General features: G+C 39.8%; 1 protein-coding gene and 1 pseudogene across 4 annotated transcripts in view; both read left to right on the forward strand.

Annotated features, from left to right (window-relative positions):
* Window positions 1-15,409, forward strand: part of CRACDL (CRACD like) — a 139,713-nt gene that overhangs the window by 62,093 nt on the left and 62,211 nt on the right. The gene's annotated exons all lie outside the window — the stretch shown is intronic.
* LOC109498140 lies at window positions 4,488-5,363 on the forward strand (annotated as a pseudogene).

Raw genomic sequence — 15,409 nt, forward strand, 5'->3', positions numbered from 1 at the left:
TCACACCTCCCTCCGGAGTGGCTGTGGTCCACAGAGGCCCCACTTTCTTGTGCCTGAGGGGGTGGGGGTGCTGCCAGGCCCAGTGACGCTGCTTGGGGAGACAGAGAAGAAGGCTCTGGATCAGCACCCAGTGGTGTCCACTGTGGAATGTGGGGGATGGGACAGGGAAGGCCTCTCTTCTCCCTGCTGCTGGTTTCCAGCAGGATGAAAGTGCAGGAGGCTTACTCTACATCCAGAGGGTGGGTTCCTTTTAGCAGCGCCTCAGGCCTGAGCCCCCAGGTGGGCTTCTGAGCGCAGAGAGATGGGGGGAGGGGAGTGCCACAGGGACCACCCCTGGGGCCAAAGAATAGACTCTCAGAGTCTATTATCACGTGTTCTAGTAAGTTTATGACCTCCTTCCTTACAGATGTTAATTTATCTCCTGGATTGTGGCCCCACCCCTGCCCCTGCCCTGAGCCTCACTCTCTTCTTTTGTTTCAAAGGGACAGCAACCCAGCAATTTAGGATTCCTTGTGAACCCAGGCCTTTGTGCTGTGTAAAGCCCTGCACGTGGACGTCCTCATCATTACTGTTTCATAAAAATCTTTTTACTGATAATTACTCAACCTCAGTGTCTGAGTCTGCCTATTTTGCGTGGGCCAGAATGAGGGGTGGTGTTATGTCTCCTTATTAATAGTCCTTGGAGCATGACTTCCTACCAAAAGAAAAAAAAAAAGAAAAAAAAATCTCAGCTCTGCATCTGCCGTGCTGCAGAAGTGCCAATCACATATGTAACATCCCAGATAAATTAAGCTGTAAGAACTTGCTTCGTGTCATTATTCTTGGTATAGGTACATTTAAAAAGAGAGTTTATTATCTCAGTAAACTGATGAAGTTAAACATGAACCAGCCTGGGATCCAGTGCCCCGTTTGTCAGGTGTGTGTGCAGTAGTCTGCACAAGGTGCACCTCTCCAAGACTGAAGGTTTTAAGTTACATAAGTTACATCCTGGCAAGGTATCCCCAGCACTAGAGTGAATTTGTATTATATTTTTCCAAGAATTATGCAAATACAGTTTCTAAATTAAGGCTGCAAAGTTCGAAGCTCTTATGCTTACCTATTTTTGAAATAATGGCTTTGTAAAAGTCCCTAATAGAATTTTTTTTACTCTAATAACCTGAGAATTCTAAACTAATGTTCTTCAAATCTCCTGTGAAAGCATTCACTCCTGGATGTGTGAAAATAGGTTCCTCCTGTGAGAGCCGTCATGCATCACAGTCTGAGGCATGAGATTTATTGAGTATTTGTGTACGCTCAGGCTTCATGTGTGAACACAGATGCATGTGTACGTATCTACGTATATACACTGCACTGTATGCATTCCCAGCTAGGTAGCTTATCAGCTTGCCCATTTACAAGAATTCAGAATACCGTGAAATCCACTGTTATATAAGTTTCAGAAAACAGTGTAGTTTATCTTACGTAAGGTACTTGTTTATATGCTTATAAACTGTGCTGTTTTTCGTGTTGATGATGGAGTTTGTTTGGATGAAGCTCTGTTGTTTATTTGTAAAGAAACAGTGCAGTGAACTGTGGTTCACTGCCTCATTCTTTCCGGATGCCCTTGCTGTTCCTGCCCAGCCCATAGCCAAAGGGAAGCTTGAGGATGGGAACAAGGCATCTGGAGCAGGGATATCCTCTGCATCCATATTCCTTTACTCCCGAAGACTGTTGAACTTCAGCTCTGCATGGTTGTCCCTAAGAAATGTCTAAAGGAAGACAGTGGACAAGCAGAACCCAGGCTGGAGAAATGTGGCATAGTTTAGCTAAGTGGAGTGCTAGATGGCCTTGGGATCTGAATGGGTAGTTGATGCTGTCTCATTTTTATCAGAGATTAGACAGATTCATTTGTCTAGTGACTATTATAAGTGCCTCTGGTTCATTTGTTCATTCATTCATTCAGCAGTGTTTATTGAGTACCTATTGTATGGCAGTACCATCCCGGTACATATTCCTTATCCTCAAGGAGTTAGTCTTCAAGTTTTACACACTTCACAAGGCAGGGGATGATTTGCCTCTCTAAGTCAAGCCTAATTTTAGTTTTTCATGAGATAAACGAGTCCAGGATACTGGGAACTTCAAAACTTGACCACCCAGTATGCTCTTTTACTCTCTCCTCTTGCTCCATTCAGAGCAGTATGACTCAGTATCTGAGTTCTCTGGTTTTAGCCCTTTGCTTATAAGACTTCTTGGCTTTCTTTTCCCCCCAAATGTCAAACTAGAGCTATCCCTTTCTCCTCCCTGTCCTTTCTGACAGTAGACAGAGAAGGTTTTGCGCACTCATATCTAGGTGTCTGCTTTTTTTTTTTTTTTTTTAAAGGGTAGGAGGTCCTCTAAGCACTTCAAGAGAAATGGCTGGCTGTGGTGAGTCCAGCGTTGACACCCCTGTCACTTTGGGGTGGATGCAGTGGTCAAGTCCTTTGCTCTGGAGGATAATAATATCTATCATGAATCACTAAGCTGCCACAATTTTTGAAGAGTGATTTCTCACAGGAACTTTGCGAGCATTACACATCTCATTTGCCTCAGTAACGTGAAACTTATTTTTCTAAAAAAGGTACAGGCAGATCCTGGTGTGACTCACTAGAGAACAATAGTTAAGTCACAGTTTATTTTCATCTTTTTCCCCCGAGAAAAGGAAAAATTGATTGAACGTATAGGAATGTAAGCAGGCTTAAATCTATAAAGCAGAACTGGATCAAAGAATCATGCAAACACAGTTAGGATTAAAATTGGCAAGTTCTATGAACAAAAGGTGTGTTGCGGAGGTCCTAGGTCATCCTGAAGGGGCACATCAGTCTTCTTGGGGAAGCAGAATTGAGGTTGACATCACAAGGATAAGTAGGTAGGGTGTGAGGGCAGGGAAGAGCATGTTTGAAGCAGAGGGAACATCTGCAAAGGCCCTGGGCCAGAAGGAAATGGAATGTTTTAGGGAGGGAGAGCAGGCCAGGGCACACATTTGTGCTACTTGTACTCAGGGCCTGTGGCTGAAATCCAGACTGCCTCCCCCTCTTGTCCACATTGAGATTTACCCACATGCGTATTGCTCTCCATCCCTCCAATCCTACCCACACCTCCAGCTTTCATCTAAGATCACCACCCGTCTTCTTTAATATTTTAGTGTGGAATTGCTGGAGACAAATTTTATCATGTCTTCTTTTCCAAAAACCTCTTTGTTTCACCTTTTTTTTTTCTAGTAACACTTTTTTTTATCCAGGAGTTTTGATGACATGTAATTTATATACCATAAACTTCACCTGTTTACACCATCAACATATATTTCTAGTAGTGCAACTATGAGCATAATCTAATTTCAGAACATACTCATCTCACCCAAAAGAAACCTTGTGCCCATTAGCAGTCACTTCCTACTCCACCTCTCCACCGCCACCCCACCCCCCCCAGCACCCCACTCCACAGCCCTAGTCAATCACTAATCTATTTTCTGTCTCTAGGGCTTTGTTTGTTCTGGATGTTCCATAGTGTTTGTGTCTGGCTATTTTAACTGAGCAGAGTGTGTTCATGGCTGATCCATACTGCAGCATGTATCAGTACTTTGTTCCTTTTTGTGGCCAAATAATATTCCATTGTGTGAATATGCCACATTTCGTATCTGTTGATCAATTGGTGAATATTTGGGTTATTTCTGTGTTTTGTTTTTATAAATAATGCTGTGAACATTGGTGTACAAGTTTTAGTGTACACTTTTTTCATTTTTTTATTGTTATAAAATATACAGAACAGCAAAGTTCATCATCTTAACCATTTTTAAGTGTACAGTTCAATGGGACTAAGTACATTCATATTGTTGTACAACCATCACCACCATCCATCTCCAGAATGCTTTTCATCTTTTTTTTTTAAATTTATTTATTTTGAGAGAGAGAGAAAGAGAGAGAGCACACTTGCACAAGCAAGCAGGGGAGGAGCAGGAAGAGAGGGAGAGCGAGAATACCAAGCAGGTTCCTCACTGTCAATGCATAGCCTGATGCGGGGCTCTAACCCATGAACTGTCAGATCATGACCGGAGCTAAAGTCAAGAGTTGGGCACTTAACCATCTGAGCCACCCAGGTGCCCCAAGAATGCTTTTCATCTTGTAAAACACAAAGTACATAGCCATTAAACAATCACTCCCCATTACATCTTCCCTCAGCCCCTAGAAACCACCATTCTACTTTGTCTCACTATAATTTTGACTCTTCTAAGTAGTGGAATCATACAGCATTTGTCTTTTTGTGACTGGCTTGTTTCACTTAGCATAATGTCTTCAAGGTTCATCCATGATATAGCTTATTTCAGAATCGCCTTCCCTTTACAGCTTACCTAATGAGGAGAGACTTTCTTCTGTCATTTTGCTTTTTTATTCTATACTTTATAGTTTTTTATCACTGATTTCATGCATTACTGTCTTCTTTTGTGTTTAGCTGATTTTTTGGTAGTGAAACATTTCAGTTCCTTTCTCCTTTCCTTTTGTATATATTCTATAGCTATTTTCTTTGTGGTTCCCATGGGGATAAATAACACTTAACATCCTAAAGTTGTAACACTTTAGTTTGGATTTAAACCAACTTAACTTTAGTAACACAAAAACCTCTGTCTCCTTACATGTCTGTATCCATTCTTTTCAGTTGTTTATATCACAGAATAATGTCTTTATATTTTTTATGTGTCCTAAAACATAAACTAATAATTTTAAAAAATGCATCAATCTCTTATATAGAAAACAAAATGTGGAGTTATAAACCAAAGTTACAATACTGCTAGCTCTTAGGCTACTAATTGCTTTTTAAAAAATGTATTAAATTCCAGTTCTTTCCTTTTGCCACTGTGGTCATTTCCATGAGTATGATTAGGCTTTAGAAGAGGCTTACCTCTGGTGTCTTCCGTTGTGGCAAAAAGGTCTGGTTGGTCCCCATGAGAACAATGTAAGTGCTAATGCCAACTCCCATCAGCAGATCTGGAAGCTGATCAAAGATGGGCTGGTCATCCGGGAGCCTGTGACTATCCATTCCTGGGCTCAGTGGCAGAAAAACACTTTGGCCCTGCCAGAAGGTCAGGCATATGGGCATAAGGAAGTGAAAGGGTACTGCCAGTGCTGGATGAAGAGGATAAGAATTCTGCACTGACTGTTCAGAAGATAGTATGAATCGAGGAAGACTGACCACCTCAAGTGCTTTGAAGAGTGGCTCCAGGCCAAAAAGGAGGAAATTATCATGGCTGTGTCCAAGGAGGAAGAGGCCAAGAAATAAAACTCCTCCTCTTTTGTCTATACATACTGGCCTTGGCAGTTACATAGATCAATCATTCAATAAAACAAACCTTATCTGCCAAATTTTATATATTTATATATATACACATACACATATATATATATGTATATATATATATCTCATAAATCTAATATTTTATATTAGATATATTAGATCTAATATATTAGTCTCAAATCACGTAGAAAATAAAAAGTGGAGTTGCAAACCCATGTGCCCATGTGTTTACTTTTACTGAGAGCTTTATTTCTTCATATGGCTTCAAATTACTCTTGGGGCATCTGGGTGGCTCAGTTGGTTGAATGTCTGATTCTTGATTTCCGCTCAGATTATGATCTCCCAGTTCGTGAGTTCAAGCCCCACATCGGGCTCTGCACTATTAACACAGAGCCTCTTGGGATTCTTTCTCTTCCATCCGCTCTCTCTCAAAAATAAATAAATAAGCTTTTAAAAAAATTACTGTCTAGTGCCCTTTTGTTCAACCTGCAGGACACCCTTGAACAATACTTGTAGGGCAGGTCTAGTGGTAATGAACTCCCTCAGGTTTTGTTTATCTGGAGATATCTTAATTTATCTTTCACTTTTGAAGGACAGTTTTGCTATGTATATGGTTCTTGGTTGACATTTTTCCTTTTAGCACTTAGAGTACATCAGCCCACTGCCTTCGGCCCTCCAGTTTCTGAGAGAAATCTGCTTTATTGAGGATCTCTTGTGTGTGTTGATTGGCAGTGTGGGTCTTTTTGAGTTTAGCCTACTTGGAGTTCATTGACCTCTCTGGATGTTTATATTCATGTCATCAAATTTGGGAAGTTTTGGGTCACTATTTCTTCAGATATTCTCTCTGCCTCTTTCTCTCTCTCTTCTCAATCTGGGACTCCCACAATGCATGTGTTGGTCTACTTGGTGAAGCCCCTTATGCTCTGTTCTTTGTACTTCAATCTTTTCTCTTTCTGTTCCTCAGACTCAATAATTTCCACTGTCTTCAATTTTTCTGATTCTTCTGCCTGCTGAAATCTGCCTTCGAATCCCTCTAGTGACTCTTTCAGTTATTGTATTTTTCAGCTCCAGATTTTTTTTGTTGTTGTTTCTTTTTAGGTTCTCTCCTTTATCCATTATTTCTGTTTTGTTCATACATTGTTTTGTTGACTTTCTCCACATCTTTCTTTAGTTCTTTGAGCATATTTAAGACACTTGTATTAAAGTCTTTGTTTAGGGGCACCTGGGTGTCTCAGTTGGTTGAGTGTACAATTCTTGGTTTTGGTTCAAGTCATGATCTAGCAGTTCTGGGATCAAGCCCTGCATTGGGCTTTGCGCTGACACGATGGAGCCTGCTTGCAGTTCTCTCTCTCTTCCTCTGTCTCTGCTCCTCTCCCTCACTTGCTTTCTCTGTCTCTCTCTCAAAATAAAGAAACTGAAAAAAGTATTTGCCTAGTAGATCTGCCTTGGGTCCTTTTTTTAGGGATAGATTCAAAACTGGATATTTGACTCTAATAATGTGGTAACTTTGGAAATCAGATTCTCTCCCTTAGGATTTGCTGGATTTTGTTTTTATTTTTATTTTTTTCAATTGCTGTAGGCTGTCTCTGTGCCGAGGATCAGCCATTAAATTAATTGATTTTCATATATTAAACCAACCCACATTCCTGGGATAAATCCCACTTTTATGTTTGCTGGATTTGATTTGCTAGTATTATCTTGAGAATTTTTGTGACTATACTCATAAGAGATATTGTCTGTAATTTTCTTCTACTGTGAGGTCTTTGTCTGGTTTGGGTATCAAAATAATACTGGCCTTATAGAATGATTTGGGAGTTGTTACCTTTTTTTGTATTTTGGAGAACAGTTTGGGAAAGGAAAGTTTGCCATTAATTCTTTAAATGTTTAATAGAATGCAACAACGAAGATATCTGGGCCTGGGCATTTCTTTGTGGGAAATTTTAAGTGACCAGTCCCTTTTCTTACTGTAAGTGTGGTCATATTTTCTATTTCTTATTGATTCAAATTCAGTGGTTTCAGAAATTGTCCATTTCATCTAAGTTATCTATATTTTTGGAATATAATTATTCATAATATTCCTTTATAATCCTTTTTATTTCTATAAGGTCAGTAGTGATACTCTTTGATTTTTGGTTTTAGTAATTTGAATCTTCTCTCCTTTTGTTTAGTTGAAGGTTGATCAATTTTGTTGATGTTTTGAAGAACTGACTTGTTTCATTGATTTTCAAAATGTTTTCCTATCCTATATTTCATTAATTTTTGCTCAGATATTTATTATGTTCTTTTTTCTATTTGCTTTCAGTTTAGTTTGCTCTTCTTTTTGGTTTCATATGGTGGAAAGTTATGATATTGGTTTAAGATCTCTTTTATATAGGTGTTTATAGGTATAATTTTTCCTTTAGGCATGTATCTTACATGTCTTGGTATGTTGTGTTTTTATTCATCTCAAAGTATGTTATAATTTCTCTTGTCATTTCTTCTTTGACTTCATTGGTTATTTACAGTACATTGCATAATTTATACATATTTGTAAATTTCCCCAAATTCTTTCTGCTCTTGATTTCCAATTTATTTCCATTGTGGTTGGAGAATATGCTTTATTTTTTTCATGGAGATATATATATATCTATATATATCTATATATATATAGATATATATAGATATATATATATGTTCAAATTGGTTTATACAATTGCTCAAGTCTTTTACATCATTGATGAATTTCTGCCTATTGTTTTTTTGAAAGTGAGGTCCCCAATTATTGAAATTACTAGTATTATTATTGAATTGTCTGTCTTCATTTTATCAATTTTTGTTGCATGTATATTGAGACTCTGGTTTTAGGTACATACCTGTTTATAACTGTTATGTCTTCCTGATGGATTTACCAATTTATCATTATAAAATGACTCTATCTATGGTTATAGTTTTCTCTTAGAACCTGTTTTTTTTCCCTGACATTAATAGAGCCATTTCGTTGGTTACTTAGGAAAGTGTTGTTTAATTTACACATATTTGTGACTTTCCCAAACCTCCTCTCACTTATTTCTAATTTCATTCCACTATTGCCAGAAAGCAGACTTGCTGTAATTTCAAGCCTTTTAAATCTCTCTAGGCTTGTTTTATAGCCTATCTGTGGTCTATCCCATAAAATCTCTCATGTGCACTTGAGGAGACTTTTTATTCTGTTGCTGGGTGGAGTGTTCTATAGATTTCTAGTTGGTTAATGTTATTCTTTCAAATCTTGCATTTCTTTGTTGATTTTCTGCTTAGTTGTTCTGTCAGTTATTGAGAGCAGGATATTAGAATCTTCAACTATTACTTTTGAATTTTATATTTCCATCAGTTTTTGCATCATCTAGGAAGAAAAGCTAGCTCTAAGACTCTGAAGTCTCTCTCAGTGTTATCTCATTTTCAGGACATTGAAAAGTAAAAGACTCCAGTGATTAGATGATACTTTCAAGGCATATATTTGGAAATGGTTCTAAGATTTTCAAATGATTTGGCACATGAACACTGGTATTCAGACTTGTTCTCATTTGCTTTTATTTATTTATTTATTTATTTTTCAACGTTTATTTATTCTTGGGACAGAGAGAGACAGAGCATGAACGGGGGAGGGGCAGAGAGAGAGGGAGACACAGAATCGAAAACAGGCTCCAGGCTCTGAGCTATCAGCCCAGAGCCTGACGCGGGGCTCGAAGTCACGGACCGCGAGATCGTGACCTGGCTGAAGTCGGACGCTTAACCGACCGCGCCACCCAGGCGCCCCTCATTTGCTTTTAAACAACATAAACTGCATTTGTGGATCTGTGATTATTGACTTTAATTTTTTTTTAAAGTTACTTCATTGTAATTGTCATCACTCACTCTCAGAATCTCAGGTATAACCACACAGGTGTAGGTAGAGTCAGCTTTCTCCAGGACATGGTGACTCCAAATCAAAGCAGCCACAGACACTGGAAAAAGTACAGGAGAAGCACACATAGATTTGGCCTTATGAAATACCATCACCCGGGCCAAATTTAGCTCTGTTTTTAATCTTTTCAAAGTCATGTTGCTCTGTAAATAAAATATAGTTTCCTTCAATAAGGATTATTTATTTTTTACAAAGTCAGGTTTCAATAATTTTCTGGAGAATTTCCCCAGCCTTAAATTGGGTTATAAAAATAGATCTATTTCAGGAACCAGATGATTTACTGCTTTTCATTTTACTGGCCCCTGTGTCAGTCATCTACAGAAGCCTCTCTCATTTTGTCAACTGTCTTGTTCCTATGTTGTGTTCAGTTCCTTGCTCCAGGCACTGTCCTAGGTGCTGGTAGGACAGCAATGGACACAACAGGCACAGAGCTCACCCTACCAAACTTGAAGTCTTGGAAGAGTGGGGAATGCTAGACAGATATCTTATAAACAAGTCTTTGTTAACAGTGTTGGTGTTAATATTTTTAATGTTTATTTAGTTTTGAGAGAGAGAGAGGCAGGGCATGAGTGGGAGAGGGGAAGAGAGAGATGGAGACACAGAATCTGAAGCAGGCTCCAGGCTCTGAGCTGCCAGCACAGAGTCTGACTCAGGGCTCTAACTCATGAGCTGTGAGGTCATGACCTGAGCTGAGTCGTCTGCTTAACCAACTGAGTCACCCAGGTGCCCCAGTGTGGGTGGGCATTATGGAGAAAGGTACAAGTGCTGAGAAAAAATACCACTGGGATATGAATATGGCCTAAAAGATATTGTGGGATTAATAGGTCTGTAGGGATGTGCATAATTATGTGATCAGGGTATGCAATCAGTTCATAGATATTTTTCTTTGCCTTGTATAGGTAAATATAATAGATTGGAACCTTTAAGATACCATATTAAAATCTATTCTCATTCTTCATGTGAATAAACCTTTGTAGAATTTTTCAATATAAGCTGCAGCTAATGATGAAATTCTTCTATAAGCTAGAAAGAAGCCTGTGGTTACAATTAGGTTTCATAGAGAGGGAGTGGATCAACCCCCACAGGGAGCCTTCACTGGATGTAGAACTCCCCTAGATTCTGTAGGTGCCAGATCGCACTGATGAATGCTGTGAACTACAGAGGGAGCTGGAGGCTCAGCCCCCTTTTGAGTCAATGAGAACCCCTGAAGAGACCCCCTCAGGTCCAGATTTAAAGAGTAAGTTTTCCTTTATTTGGACTTGAGCTGTCAGAACAACAGGTTTGGGGTTGGTGCAAGAAGGCAGAAAGCTGGAGATAGGCCTGAATTGCAATCTACTTTACTCTTAGGATTGCCTTTGCTGCATCCCAAAGGGTTTTGACTGTCGTGTTTTCATTTTCCTTTACTTCCATGTATTTTTTAATTTCTTCTTTAATTTCCTGATTAATCCATTCATTCTTCAGTAGGATGTTCTTTAACCTCCATGTATTTGAGGGCTTTCCAGATTTTTTCTTGTGGTTGATTTCAAGTTTCATAGCATTGTGATCTGAAAATATGCATGGTATGATCTTGATCTTTTTGTACTTGTTGAGGGCTGATTTGTGACCCAGTATGTGATCTATTCTGAAGAATGCTCCATGTGCCCTCGAGAAGAATGTGTATGCTGGTGCTTGAAGATGAGATGTTCTGAATATATCTGTTAAGTCCATCTGGTCTAGGGTGTCGTTCAAAGCCATTGTTACCTTATTGATTTTCTGCTTAGTTGATCTGTTCATTGTTGTACGTGGGATAGTAAAGTTTCCTACTATTATCAAGGAGTTTCTTTATGTTTGTGATTAATATATTTATTTGGGTTCTTCCAAGTTGGGGGCATAAATATTTATAATTGTTAACTTTTCTTGATGGATAGACCCCTTAATTGTGATATAATGCCCTTCTTCATCTCTTGGTACAGTCTTTGTTTTAAAATCTAGATGGTCTGATATAAGTATGGTTACTCTGGCTTTCTTTTGACTCCATTAGCATGATAGGTGGCTCTCCATCCCCTCACTTTCAATCTGCACGTGTCTTTAAGTCTAAAATGAATCTCTTGTAAGCTGCATATAGATGGATCTTCGTTTTTTTCCCCCCATTCTGATACCCTATGTCTTTTGATTGGAGCATTTAGTCTACTTACATTCAGAGTGATTATTAAAAGATAGGAATTTAGTGTCATTATGTTACCTATAGAGTTGGCGTTTCTGGTGATGTTCTCTGGTCCTTTGTAGTCTTTGTTGCTTTGGTCTTCTTTTTTATTTTTTCCTCCACTAAGAGTGCCCCCCCTCCTTAAAATTTCTTGCAGAGCTGGTTTAGTGGTAAGGCACTCCTTTGGTTTTTATTTGTCTAGGAAACTCTTTATCTCTCCTTCTATTCTGAATGACAGCTCTGCTGGATAAAGGATTCTTGGCTGCATATTTTTCCTATTCAACACATTGAATATTTCCTGCCACTCCTTTCTGGCTGTCAGAAAGGCTGAAATTAACAACTCAGGAAACAACATATGCTAGTGAGGATGTGGACAAAGGGGGACCCTTTTGCACTGTTGATAAGAATGCAAACTGGTGCAGCCACTCTGGAAAACAGTGTGGAGGTTTCTTAAAAAGTTAAAATTAGAACTACCCTATGACCCAGCAATTGCCTTACTAGGTATTTATCCAAAGGATACAAAAATGCTGATTCAAAGGGGCACATGCACCCCAATGTTTATAGCAGCATTACTAACAATAGATAAATTATGGAAAGAGCCCAAATGTCCATTGACTGATGAATGGATAAAGAAGATGTGTGTGTGTGTGTGTGTGTGTGTGTGTGTGTGTGTGTGTGGATACACACGCAATGGAATACTACTCAGCAATGAAAAAGAATGAAATCTTGCCATTTGCAGCAATGTAGATGGAACTAGAGATTATATTATGCTAAGTGAAATAAGTTAGTCAGAGAAAGACAAATATATGATTTCATTCATATGTGGAATTTGAGAAACAAAACAGATGAACATAAGGGAAGGGAAAGAAAAATAAGATAATAACAGAGAGGGGGCAAGCCATAAGAGACTTTTAAATACAGAGAACAAACTGAGAGTTGCTGGCGGGGAGGTGGGTTGGGGGGTTGGCCAGATAGTGATGGGCATTAAGGGGGGCACTTGTTGGGATGAGCACTGGGTGTTGTATGTAAGTGATAAATCACTGGGTTCTACTCCTGAAACCAATACCACACGATGCTATCTTGAATTTCAATAAATAAATTTAAATATATATAATGGAATATTAATCAGCCACCAAGAAGGAAATCTTGCCTAATGCAACAACATGGATGGAGCTAGAATGTACTATGCTGAGTGCAAGCGAAATAAGTCAATCAGAGAAAGACAAATACTGTATGATTTCATCATATGTGGAATTTAAGAAACAAAATAGATGAGTATATTGGAAGAGGCAAAAGGAGAGGAGAGAGAGAGAGAGAAACAAAACACAGTAGACTCTTAATGATTGAGAACAAACGGAGGGTACTATGGGTACCCTTAGATGGGTGATGAGTACTAAGGAGGGCACTTGTGAAGAGCACTGGGTGTTGTAAGTGATGAATCACTGATTCTGCTCTTGAAACCAATATTGCACTGTATGTTAACTAACTAAAATTAACATTTTTTTAAAGGGAAAAAAAAGAAAGCTAAGGTTGAGGGTGTTGGGGTAACCTGACTTGAACTTTGAGTTCAAGCAGAAGGGGTGCTGGGAGTTATGGGGTGTTCGCCACATTGCCTTTCTCATTATGGTTTTCCTTCTTCTGGCTTGTCATTGAATTTTACAGGGAGGGTGGGGGAGGTTGTGTGTTTAGAAGGGCAAGTCCTTGGGCCCAGTAGAGAAGACATTCCATGGTGACGGTTGTGGAATGTTTCCCCCTGGAGTGTCAATGAAGAGGATGTCCTAGGTCTGCACACTCCACAGTCTCAGAGGGCAGACATTCCTCTGTGGCCTGGAGTGTGTTCTTACCAGTTACCTGGCAGTGGTTTGATTCACCTTGCTGTACACGGTCCTTCAGGCTACAGGACTTTGGGAAGCACAGGTGTCATCTGGGAATCCAGGTGTCTTGATCTTTGACTGATAAAGTTGGCTCTAAAATGAGCTACTTGCATAAGGAGACTATCTTCGTGAGACAGAATCGAACTCACCTGCTACCAGATGTGCTGGTTGTGTGTGCTCTTATCTACATTTATGCAAAGACGTACGTAAGCATGCAGTGAGAAACAAGCTTCAGAAACTGACAGCTGTTCTCAGCAAGGGCTTGTGTGTGCTGTGTTCTCAGTCCATTTAATTAAAGTATTACTATCCCCATTTTGTATATAAGAAAACTGAGGCTCAGCACTGGTATGTGGTAGAGTGAGGCTTCAACCCCAGGACTGCCTAATGTCCCAGGCTTTGCCCTTTTCCTCTGTACTATATTGTATTCTTATTGGTTTGAAGATGTTTGGAACAGAAAACATGAGCAGGCTTTAAAACTTCTCATGTGAGGTGAGCCTGATTCCCATGTGGTCCCTTCATCTGTGGAGTGACTTTTGCCTCCATCAGTCCATTAGCAGCCTTGGCATCTGGTAGTGCTGTCTGCATCTGGGCCCCACCAGGATGTGCCTTACAGCAGGGTGAGGACTGGGTCATTCTCTTGGGCCTCTCCCCTCCCACCTACTCCTGAACCTCTGCCCTGTGTCACTTCATCACAGCCACATCATTCAAGCCAGGCAGAAGCAAGTGTGAGCATCTAGATCTGCTCCACACTCAGTGGGATGTGGCACCCTTCTGTGTACCCCAACCCGTGGGGCATGTGCACGCACTCTCACAGAAACCTGCACATCATGACTTCTCAAGAGTGACAGTAGACATATAATGACAGCCTCAAACCCCTTCCCCCCAGACTAAGACCCAGGGATGGTCTCCTGAGGCCCCTTTAGCTTCTAGGCCCTGGCATGTTCCTGCACAGGAGCTGCTTGACAGACAGAGCCATTTCAGGCGGATACTCATGTCCTTTGGATTTCCTAGCTTCCTGTAAGCCCCTCAGAGGACAGCTCAGGACTCTCCCCTTCAGTGGGTCAGCACCTGCAACAGACAGGGGAGCACATCAATCTCACCTGTCACTGTGTCCCCAGGCCTCAAAAGTGTCTGCCCCTGGTGGATGAACAGTCACACGAGTATACAGGTTGGTGTATACTGCTTTGCTACTTTAAACCAGTTAATATGCTTATTTGATATATGTTCTCAATCCCAAAATGTGAATACTAAAGATTCCTGGGGATTAAATGAAGTAACTCAAATGATACACTACATGCTTGATAATTAATTACAATTGTTGTGGTTAACTCCAAATTCAAGCAGTAGAAAGCTCTTGCTCTTGTATTTTCCAGTTCAGTGGCAGCCTTAACAATGGCACCGAGAGTAATCATTGGCTACTTTTAAGCAACTCTTACCATTTTCACTCTCCTTATTACTTCTGACATTTTCCTGCTTTTCCTTCTCTGCTGCCTCTTCTTTCAAATGCCGTGGTAGCTTCTTCCCCCTGCTCCCATCATAGTATCAGAGAACAGCAGGACATTATGGGATCAGGAAGTTTGCTAGGAGTTGCATTGCATCTGTAGACTGCTTTGGGGACATCGTAACAATTAAGTCTTTTGATCCATGAACATGAGATATCTTTCCTTCTTTTTTTTTTGTATCTTCTTTAATTTCTTTCAACAACTGTGTATAGTTTTTAGTGTACAAGTCTTTTGTCTCCTTGGTTAAGTTTATTCCTGAGTATTTTATTCTTTTTGATGCTATTGTAAATAGAATTGTTTTCTTAATTTCCTTTTCAGATTGTTCATTGTCCGTGTACAGAAACAACTGATTTTTATGTGTTCATTTTGTGTCCTGCAACTTTGCTGAATTCGTTTATTTGTTCCAACAGTTTTTTTAATATGAAATTTATTATCAAATTGGTTTCCATACAACACTCAGTGCTCATCCCAAAAGGTGCCCTCCTCAATACCCATCACCCACCCTCCCCCCCACAACCCCCCATCAACCCTCAGTTTGTTCTCACAATTTTTTGTATGGGGGAGGGGCAGTCTTCAGGGTTTTCTACATGTAAGATCATGTCATCTGTGAATAGACTTACTTAACTTT

Source organism: Felis catus, chromosome A3 (assembly GCF_018350175.1).
Source record: "Felis catus isolate Fca126 chromosome A3, F.catus_Fca126_mat1.0, whole genome shotgun sequence".
Classification (NCBI taxonomy): Eukaryota; Metazoa; Chordata; class Mammalia; order Carnivora; family Felidae; genus Felis; species Felis catus.